Genomic DNA, 10,515 nt, shown 5'->3' with positions numbered 1-10,515 from the left:
GGGTATTGGTTGCTTGTCTCAAAGAGTTCTGCTGATGGGCCGACTTTTTCCATCGTTTCACCATCTTTCGCATTGGCTAAGGGACGCTTTGCCTTTACGTGGTAGTTGAGACTGGCAGAACTCCTAGATTTAACCAATTCCGCATTTCACAAGGTGCAAACAACTCTAGTCTTGTCGTGTTTTTATCGATAGCTGGATCCATGTCAGCACTTCACATTCAATGTGGTAATTACACAGTACGCCTACACAGGTTGGAAGACTGATTTGATCTTGCCACCAGATATACATCCGCACTAAAATGCCAAGATGAAAGTCATTATTAGAATAGACCCAGCTCCCAACCCAACTGTGAGAAAAGATTAACGGTGATATCTTTTTTATTGACCGATAAGAGTCTGGTGTTAATGCAGTACGTTAAAGCTGATAATAGCTAGGAAAATGGATCCTGACTGGTCCTTTAGATAAAGTTTTACTAAAATTACTACAAGAAATGTTTGCAGAACAGTGCAAGCTAAAAAGATGAACTGATCTTGTATTAGACACAAGTTATTATCCAAAGGGATTTTACTCACTGTTACAAGGACATTTGCTCTTGTTCTTATTCTGGTTGAAAGGTCTTTCTTTGAATCATTTCTTTGAATCATTCCTCAGGTATATATGCTCATGGCGTATACCTTCACTCTAAACAGCAAGAACCAGGATGGCCGAGTGGTTAAGGCGTTAGACTTAAGATCTAATGGGCATAAGCCCTCGTGGGTTCGAACCCCACTCCTGGTAGGATAAACAACCTAATTACTCCAAGGTGAGGTTGAAAGAGCATTTCCAATGGGAATCAGATGTTGTAATGGCTAATTGAAATAAAAAGATACATTTTAAACAGCAAAATTCAAATCACAGGTATTTGGACTTTAGAACCAGCTTGATTAATCTGACCTTCTTTCTGAATCTTTTTCAAGTCAGTCACTTTGCTCCTCTTGTCATTTGCTGCAAGCAAAATACATGCAGAGGCTGAAACAAGCTGTGACATATCTAACGCCAGCCATACACTGTATGATTTTTTCAGGCGTTGCACACAGCGACAGCTCACACTGTACGACGGAACCGCAGTGTGAGTTCACAGCTCACGATGCATGTGCTGCCAGACACTCTGATCCAAACTACCTGGTCACGCTGCACGTCTAAAAACTACATCAGACTCAGCCTGATGGCACTACTGGTACTCATCTGTCCGGAAGCCAAAACCAGTAGAAAGCCCTAAAAAGAAAAGGCGGCGGCGTATTTGGATCAAGACATGGCTGAGCAAACATGGCTACTACGGCCTTTCAAATTAACAGAAAGAACTCCATTTCACTTGCACCCCCGCCTTGCTTCTGTATTTTCATCTCAGAGGAAGAAGAAGAATCCTTGTTTGCGCGTTGAGCGATTTGCCCACGAAGGTCGACTGAAAATCAAACATGTTTGATTTTCTCCTGACCTGATAGGGAGGTGGTCGTAAGAGGCTGATCGTCCCTCTTACCCCCTATACACTACACGACGCACGACCAGGCTAAAAATGGGGCCGATTGGAAAATTCACGCACAAACGGAAAGTCGCCCTGAAAAGGGAAAAAAAATCTTACAGTGTAAACCCGACTTAATGGTCCTCTTTAAAGCTTAAACCAGCAGTAACATATGGATTTTCTTTTTTTGATGTTTTCATTTGATTGGTTTCTGTTGCTTTAGTCTTTAACTGTATGACATTATAGGGAGTGGAAAAAACTAAATAGAGAGCCCATTGTGTTTAGGTTAAAAAAACAACCAAAAATAGTCAGCTTTTGAACACTTGCTGCACTCAGCTTCCTTCTTTTGTGAAGATTAATAGTTACCACAACATAATTGAATCCTGAATAATGAATGCAGATGGAGCAGCATATTAAGCTTTGCTTTTAAGTTTCCTTGACACCCACATGTGTTTTTAGATCTGTTTTTTTTTTCCCTGTCAGCAAGGTGAAGGCTTACAAAGAGGAAAAGGACCAAAGCGGCATAAGAGACTCTGAGGTCTGTTCATTCATCTGACTGCTGATATAAACATCTCAGCTCTGACTGAAGACCTGCTATCAGCAACCTGCAGCAGGCTGTGAAGAGAGGAGAAAAATAAGTGAAGCAAAGACGCAGCCGAGGCGTCCCATCTGTAGCTCCGATTTCTATTTTAAGATGAGGGTGAGAGTTGGGATGACTGAGTATGTAAACCAAAGAGTGGTGAAATCAGAACAATTACTTTTAGCAGAAATTCTGCACATCAGTAAAGTTGACTACGATCTAAAATGTAATTTATTTTAGGTATCATATTTAAAAGCCACGCAGAGAGAAACGTGAAGTATTTATATCTGTTAATCATGAGGATCATACTTCACAGTTGCAGGGAACAGTTATAAAAGAGCTGAAACTTGCATATGCACAAAACATATACAACTTTTTAATCAGATTCTAACAAACTAAGGTAAAACTCAAACATTCTAATTATGCTGAATGTTTTATGGGGTATGAGGGACAACAGACTTCAAGGAAATGATATTACATGTTTTTTAGAGGTCATGACTGTTAGCTCTTCAGGCTGAGGATTATTTAAAGGGGTCATAGAATGAGTATATAGGGTATTTGGTCCTGGTCCTTAAGGTCTCTGAATAGGGTGTGTAACATTCGTTGTGCTGAAAATGGCATATTTGCTGTTCTATGAGCCCTAATGCAAGCCTGGTTAAAAGCCCTAGAATGAAACGACAGGTTTCCTTCCTTTTATGGTATGCTCATGAATATTTAGATGAGCTGTGTGCTGACTGGTTGGTTTAGAAATGAGCAAAGCTGCTACATAAAGACGCATCATAGCAACAAGCTCTCACTTACTGAAACATCAAATTGTTGATATGGTAGGATGACCAGACGCCCTCTTTTTCATGGACATGTCCTACTTTTCATACCTAAAAAAATATCCAGGGGGATTTTGTTCGACTACAGTGCAGCATGTAGTCAAAACACTCCGGGCACTCTAACCGAGCTCTGGGGCTGGTCCGGGAACCCCGGCAGATAGGGGCAGGGAGCCAGTCGGAGATGGAGTGACCGAACCCACCCCGGTGACGGCAGGCTTGAAACCGTCAGCCCCATGCTTCCCTCTGCCTGCCTTACCGGCCCCCAGCCGCCTTCTTTCGTCTGAGGACGGGTGGCTCATGGCTCTCTGCTGAGGTTCAGGCAGCGGCCCAGCAGTAGCCCCCCTAAAAATAAATAAATAAATAAAATATAAGTGTCATCCTTTTTCAGAACCCAAATCTGGTCACCATAGATATGCTAGTATTGCTATCAGCAGCTTAGCAACAAAGTAATACTTCCGGTTTGCGTTGTGATGGCCTAATGGTCAAAACAGCCCCTCGTTTCAGTAAAAGAAGTTTAGCAAATCCTGCCTCGAACTGTCCAAGATTTTGAAAGCTGTCTTCGGCAAAATGCTTAGAACAAATAAACAGCTGAGCATCAAACTTTGCAGGGATATCCTGATCTGACAAAAATAATCCTTGCCTGTCGAGTCTTTGGATCCTGTGAAAAGGTTCCCCTTTTTCTCGGTGCAGCCTGGAACACTGCATTTACGCCCGTGGTCCTGGCTCATTTTCAATAGAGAAACTGCCTGCTTTGTAATTATTGTAGAACTAAACCCAGCTGTAGGTTAAACAGCTAAACAGCTGTCTTACATCCTTGTGACCTCTATTCATGTTCTTGGGCCAGTGAACCAGTGGGTTGGTCTTTATGTCAATTTCGGGGCAGGACAAAAGTACAGGCCAGAACCAAATAATGCAATATCCCAGACTTTACATCAACTTGGTGCTTGGTTTGGATTCGCCTGTTTTTGTTTTATGGTGGAAGTTTAGAATTGTGAGATTTGCAGAGAAAGGAGGTTTTGATGGGGTTTGAACTTCTCTGTACGTCTATTTCACTCACTGAACTATCGTTATTCATCTACGACAATGTAAACTCGGTTTTGCATTCCACGACCCCTTTAAAGGTTTTATTTAACCTGAAATTGTCAGGTTGGGTGGAAACTTTGAGGACCCAAATGCAGAGAGGAGAAGGCAGAGATGAGTAGGAGCGATATGCTCTCTCTTTCATTTTCATCAAAACTCTGGCTGCAGCATTTTGGTTCAGCTGAAGGCTTTTAACTACAGTTTGTGGACTTCCTAATAGTAAAGAACTACAATAGTCCAGCCTTGAAGTAACAAATGCATGGACTAGTTAGACTGGACATTTCTAATTTCTGCAATTTTCTGCAGATAAAAGAAGGAAAATCTAGAAACCTCTTTGATATGGGATTTAAATGACAGGTCTTGAATAAAAACAACAGCAAGATTTTTTACTTTATTATCTGACATCAGTTTAATCCCATCCAAATGAAGTGACTGACTAATCAGCTTCTTTTTCAAAGATTCTGGTCCAAAGACTATAACTTCTGTTTTGTCTGCATTCAGGAGCAGAAAGTTAAGAGTCATCCTGGTTTTTATGTCTTCAAGACATGCCTGTAATCTATGTAATGGGTTAGCTTCATCTGGATTTATAGACAGATATAGCTGGGTATCATCAGCATAACAGTGACAATTAATCCCATGCTGTCTAATAACTCTACCGATTGGGAGCATGTATAAAGTAAAGAGAATTGGTCTAAGCACTGATCCCTGTGGTTCTCCACAGGTAACCTTTGAACATGAGGAAGATCTGTCACTAACGTGAACAAACTGAAATCAATCAGATAGATCAGATTTAAACCAGTCTAGTGCTGTTCATTTAATTCCTACAATATATTACAGTCTTTCTAAAAGAAAATTATGATCAACTGCATCAAATGCAGCACTGAGATCTACAAATACAAGTCCATTATCTGAGGCCATGAGAATATCATTAGCAACTTTCACCAGAGCTGTTACAGTAATTACAGCAACCTTAAAAGCCATCTCACCATCACTACTGAAAACCATACAAAAACCGTCAGGGAAAATACATGTGAGGAGGAAAGAGACGAGGAAGCAACAGAACAACAAGAAACCAGGAAATAGGAACTGGAGGGGTGGTGTATATATGGGAAACAGAACAAAGGATGGGCTAATTAGCTGATACGGAGCAGATGTGAATAGAACTATCTAGGAGGGAGTCAAGGGGAAGGAGCAGGCACAAGGGGGCAACAGAGAGTAACTGAAGAAATACTAGACTGACAGAATGCAATGGCACAGAATATCAAAGTAACTAAAAATAAACTTAAACAGAGGGTAGAACCCTGAGTCAAATATAAAGAAGTGAGTGGAGACCATGAAAGTTCTGCACAGAATAACATAATAAAGACAACTATGTACAACTCAGAAACTTAGACCCAAATAATGACCTCTTTCTTCTTTATTCAGTTTTACAGCAACAAAATCAGAAATTCTTATCCCTGTATGCAGTATGTATAACCAAGATAGCTCTGCAAATTTTAGCTTCAGTGCTTCATTCTCTTGAACTTGTATACATTGTGTTTTTATGTGTTTATTTTGCTCTCTGCCACTATTATGTGGTCACTCCTAAACACCTGACATTCTGTACAGAGGAAGCCCCACCAGAGACAGAGATGTACAACCTTCCTCATGAGATGCTATTATTCAGTCTGCCATGTGTTCATCCATCACTGTGTGGTTTGACACTTTTTAAAAAAGGGACAGTCCCAATGTAAAATAGAAAATTATGTTGGCTGAGAGAATAATCCGGGTTTACCTTCCCTCCATCCAGGATTGATACAGGTTCCAAGTTAGGAAAAGGACATCCTATATATTTGAACTTTTTAAAAAGGATTTTTTTGTGTGCTTTTTATACTCTCCATTAAGAGCTGTTTGGTTAAGAGTTGGATCAGAAAAAAACTAAATTTATTATGATGTAGAAAAGACAAATGTATCAGAATATAATCTTAATATAGAGATATAAACATAGTTTATATCCTGAGAGGAGTGCCATGGGTGAAAGAAGATCGATGAAGTCTAAAAAAAAGGTTCAGTGGAGAATCCAATTATTTAAAGAGTGTAGAAAATTACAATAACTATTTCATAAAACATCTGACTGACAGAATAGAAGGCCAATGGCAGTGGGCCAGTTGCACAAGAAGACATATTTCTACTTCCACTTTATTGAGTTTCCTGACCATGCACTTCTGGTCTCCTGTATAGGGATAAGAATACGTTTGTTTTTACACCAGCCTCCTCCAGGAGGAATATTGGATTGTGTTAACAATGTTCAGATCAGAGAAGCTGCATGGTTGAGTAGCCTACTATATACAGTAAGATTCGGCATGCTGCCATTGAAAGAAATGCTCACAGAGAAACAAACAATAAAAAGCTACTAAAATCAGATGCATTTATCTTTGGATAATAATTAGTTAATTAATAGTGAAATCAACAAGGTAACATTCTAAGAAATTAGTTTTTTTAGTAAGAACAGAAGTCAAAGTACTGCAGGTATGTTAAAAACACTTCTGGGCCAATGGTCAAATTCCTGTTTCTATATCGTCCTTTAAAGAGGAAAGAGAGTTTGTGACCTGGTCAGGAGCAGTCTTTGAATTTTTTTTCCACAGAGGCTCTGGCAGCCAGATATCTCCTCCGGTGAGAGCAGAGGACAGTCACTGATTCTCCCTGCCATTTTTATCAGCCTCTGCAGAGCTTTCCTCTCAGTCCCCCCAAAATTATCATACAACACTGTTGTGCAGTACATGCAAGTAAACTCTTAGGCAGCTCTTTTAGTTCGTTCCTCTGAAGCATCTCCAGAAAATAAAGCTGAAATCCATTTAGAGACGCAGAGGTATTGGCTCTACAGCCTAGGTTTTTGGGGTATTTGCATCCCCAGGAATTTAAACTGTTATTCAGTGACAGTAGCACAACAGAGACAAAACTTCTTTAAAATACTTCTTATTGAGAACTTCAAACACAAGACAAAAAACATTGATTCACCAATTAATGCAAAGGCATTAAATCCAAGGAGGTTAATCCCTCTGACGTGTTTAAAATCTAGAACCTCTGCATGCTGACTGTTTCTACAAACATTTATTAAAAAAATTAATCACTCTTAGAAGCTCTATGATTTCCAGCATGGTCCTGTGAAGGGGTGCAACCTGTGTATTAAATCCAGTTGTGAACTCTCAGCGTAACTAAATATTAGTTAACCATTAGAGATACTTTAACAACGTGGAAGTTTTTGTGAATAATGGCTGGTAAACAAAGTGGCAGGCCATTTAAAACAGTGTCGGTGGATGTTGAGATGCACAGTGTGCAGAGGTCACAGTCTTTCTGTAGGGTCAATAGCTACAGACCTTCAGACCTCGTGTTACGTCATTAATTTCTGGAGGGAAAGAGATGGACTCCTTTTGTTTTGAAATGGCTGCTCACTGATCACATGCTATTTAAGCTAAAGATGTTGGTTTTAGGTCGGTATGACTTCAGACCAGTCAAGTGTCTTTATGAACTGTGTTATTTTCATAAAGACACTTGACTGGTCTGCAGTCATACTGACTTCAAACTAACATCTTTAGCTCAAATAGCATGTTTTACCCCTCAGTTTTATTTTCTGAAAGCTACAAGCTAAAAGACCCTTAATTAAAACTATAATATTTACATTTCTTTTGGTAAAATAAAAAACTAAGGAAACCAAACAGAACACTGTTTTAACAGAATCCACCATACTTTTTGACAAATGTTGGAAGAACTGATTATTTTAGTTAATTTATTTATTTGGGGAAAAATGTCCTATTTAGAGTTTGCTTTATATCTAAACAGAATAATGTACCTAAACATCTTGCCATATAGGGACATAAATAGCTTAACAGACTCAATAGAAACCTTTGCTACCTCAGTCTGCAAACCTAAATCTTAAAATAAACGGTTAGATGAGCTGAACAGATGACGACAATTGAGAAGAGAGATCACCATGGTGGTTGGTGGTGCAGAGAAGTACCTGCATGCGCAACAATAATTGGTGTATTGGTCAAATTTTTAAATCACTGATTTATAAGCAAAACAAACTGGCAGAAAATCCTAATATCTAAATTCTATTTTAGAATTCATCAGCAAAATATGTTAAGATCTGTTTGAAGACTTATGATAAAAAAAAAAATGACTCGAACTCTTCTGAGTGGCGGCCTAGTAGTTAGTGCATAGAGCTTGGAATCTGAGTTCTGATTTCGAGCCCCACTCCCACAAATTGCCACTCTGGGTCTCTGCGCGAAGACCCTTAACTCCACACTGCTCCCGGGTGCCGCACAATGGCAGCCCACTGCTCTCCAAGAGGACGGGTCATATAGAAGACAATGAACGCAGATCAAAACTGACCAATACGCTGCGTTCATCACTGGGCTCAAAGGAAATCAATCCAAGATTTAGCCATCTGTGTTTTTTCAGGTGAGGTGTTTTAATTATTTCAGTTTACCAAGAGACTCATTTTCCATCAATTCTGTCCCTGGTCAGTTATTCTGGCCTAAATTCTGAGCCCTTCCCATTTCTTCTATAGTCAATAGATCAACAAATGAGTCTACCCGTCTATTCTATTCTATTCTAATTCTGGCCTAAATTCTGAGCCCTTCCCATTTCTCTGCAGCCAAATAGATAGTCAACTGATCAATAAATGAGTCTACTCCTCTATTCTATTCTATTCTATTCTATTCTATTCTATTCTATTCTATTCTATTCTATTCTATTCTATTCTATCCAAAAATACTTTAATCCCAAAGGGAAATTGAAGGTTGCAGTAACTCATACGTTATTTTTCAAACAGAGGGGTTGATAGCTGTAGGCAGGAAGGATCTTCTGTAGCAGTCTGTCTTCCACCAGATCTGGAGAATCCTCTTACTGATGACACTTTTTGTTTAAAAATATTCTGAAGAGGATTCTCACTGTTCTCCATACTTTCCTTCAGTTTATGAAAAATTCTGCTTTGTGAAATAATCTCTAGTGATCCTAGATGAGTTCCTAGAACAGAGCCAGCCTTTTTTGAGCTTATTTAAATCAATCAAACATACAAAATGTTTTTCCTTATAATTTTTTTATTTAATTCATTATTATGTCATAGTTGATTAAAAAGCACAATAAGAAGACATAAATCATGGGTTTAAAGATTGGGAGAGTACAGTATGTTTCTTATTTAAGGGTTCAGTCTGATTTTAACGTCTTTTCCCATCAGGCAGTTCGTCTGCAGCTTGTTAGTGTGTCAACCCATCTAGTGTGCCGAACCCCCACAACTCCACCCGCATACTTCCACCAGGCCTTTGTGGCTCATGGGTAAGCTGTCTTTACCTTTCTGCAAGTCCAGTTTAATTATTTGCCGAGAACACAAATCCACTCCCACTCAGCCTTAATTAACTGTTCAGTGTACAATCAGGGCCCCAATTATGGCATCTTGGGTGAGATGGTTCTGTGAAAGCTGTTCACAGCACTGTACTAATCTCTGTATGAAGTTTTCATCCAGCCGTTGTTTTGCTGAAACACCAATTTCATCACATTCTCTCAGAAATCACCTGCTTCACATCTTGATTTTCTTTAATCTACATCAAATTTCCAGACAGAATGCAATCACCGCTTTCCTATCTCCATGTTTACTCCTGCTGCAGTGGGAGAAAATGAATATGAGCAGCTTTGCAGTAATTCTCATTGATTCGGCCAAACATTTCCTGCTAACATGTTGTTGGCGGTGCAGAACGCAATGATTAAGAGTGACACTGCAGATTGATTTTTGGAGAACAATTTGAGTTGTTCAGCAGTCTTTATTTAGAAGGAGCAACAACAAAAGATGGGGAATATGCTAAGCCGAGGAAGAGAGTTACATGTAATGCATTTATTATCACCTGCTCTGAAAATCTTCCAGTGGGTCACCAGGTGTTCAACATTCAAGAAGTTCACACAAAACAAACAGGGAATTCAAAAAAATATTTGAATTAGTACAGTATAAAACATCAATGCAATCAAAGTAAGAAAAGTAATAATCAAAGCTAACATCCATTACTTCTCGACTCAGATGTGCAAACAGGAAGCTAAAATATCTGTTGCTTGTTAGATGGTTATAATAAAGTGGTAACATAAATTAAAAACTGACACATTTTGTCATGTAACATCTTCATAGTCCACTTTGTTTTACAGAGTTGTTACAGAGCAATCAAAGTAGTGCAAAGTATGAAGTGAAAAGAATGGTCTACACCGAGGATAACCAATAAAAAACCAAATAAAGAAAATCAACAACCAGAGACATTTTTAATTATAATCTCTTACTTTAAACAGAATTTAAAACTGAAATAAAAAGCAGTTTTTTATGCATCCATGTTCTACATTGATTTAAAAAAATATAAATAATAATAATATTTTTCCATTTTAAAATATAAAATGTTTTTTTAAATAGAGAACAACAATTGTTCCGTTTGGTATATAGACAATTTCCTGATTTACATACTTTATAAAACACCTGAACTGACCGTTTGTTTTTTTCTTTTTTTCTGGCTTAATGT

At 38.7% G+C, this 10,515-nt stretch overlaps 1 non-coding gene across 1 annotated transcript; it reads left to right on the top strand.

Annotated features, from left to right (window-relative positions):
• The first annotated feature begins 694 nt into the window (after window positions 1-694).
• Window positions 695-777, top strand: trnal-uaa. The gene has a single exon. It is a non-coding gene; the product is annotated as a tRNA-Leu (tRNA).
• Window positions 778-10,515: the final 9,738 nt, after the last annotated feature.

This window comes from Cyprinodon variegatus, unplaced genomic scaffold (assembly GCF_000732505.1).
Source record: "Cyprinodon variegatus isolate N-32 unplaced genomic scaffold, C_variegatus-1.0 Scaffold17, whole genome shotgun sequence".
Classification (NCBI taxonomy): domain Eukaryota; kingdom Metazoa; phylum Chordata; class Actinopteri; order Cyprinodontiformes; family Cyprinodontidae; genus Cyprinodon; species Cyprinodon variegatus.
Note: the sequence above shows the minus strand (reverse complement) of the source record. Positions and strands in the feature narration are given on the sequence as shown.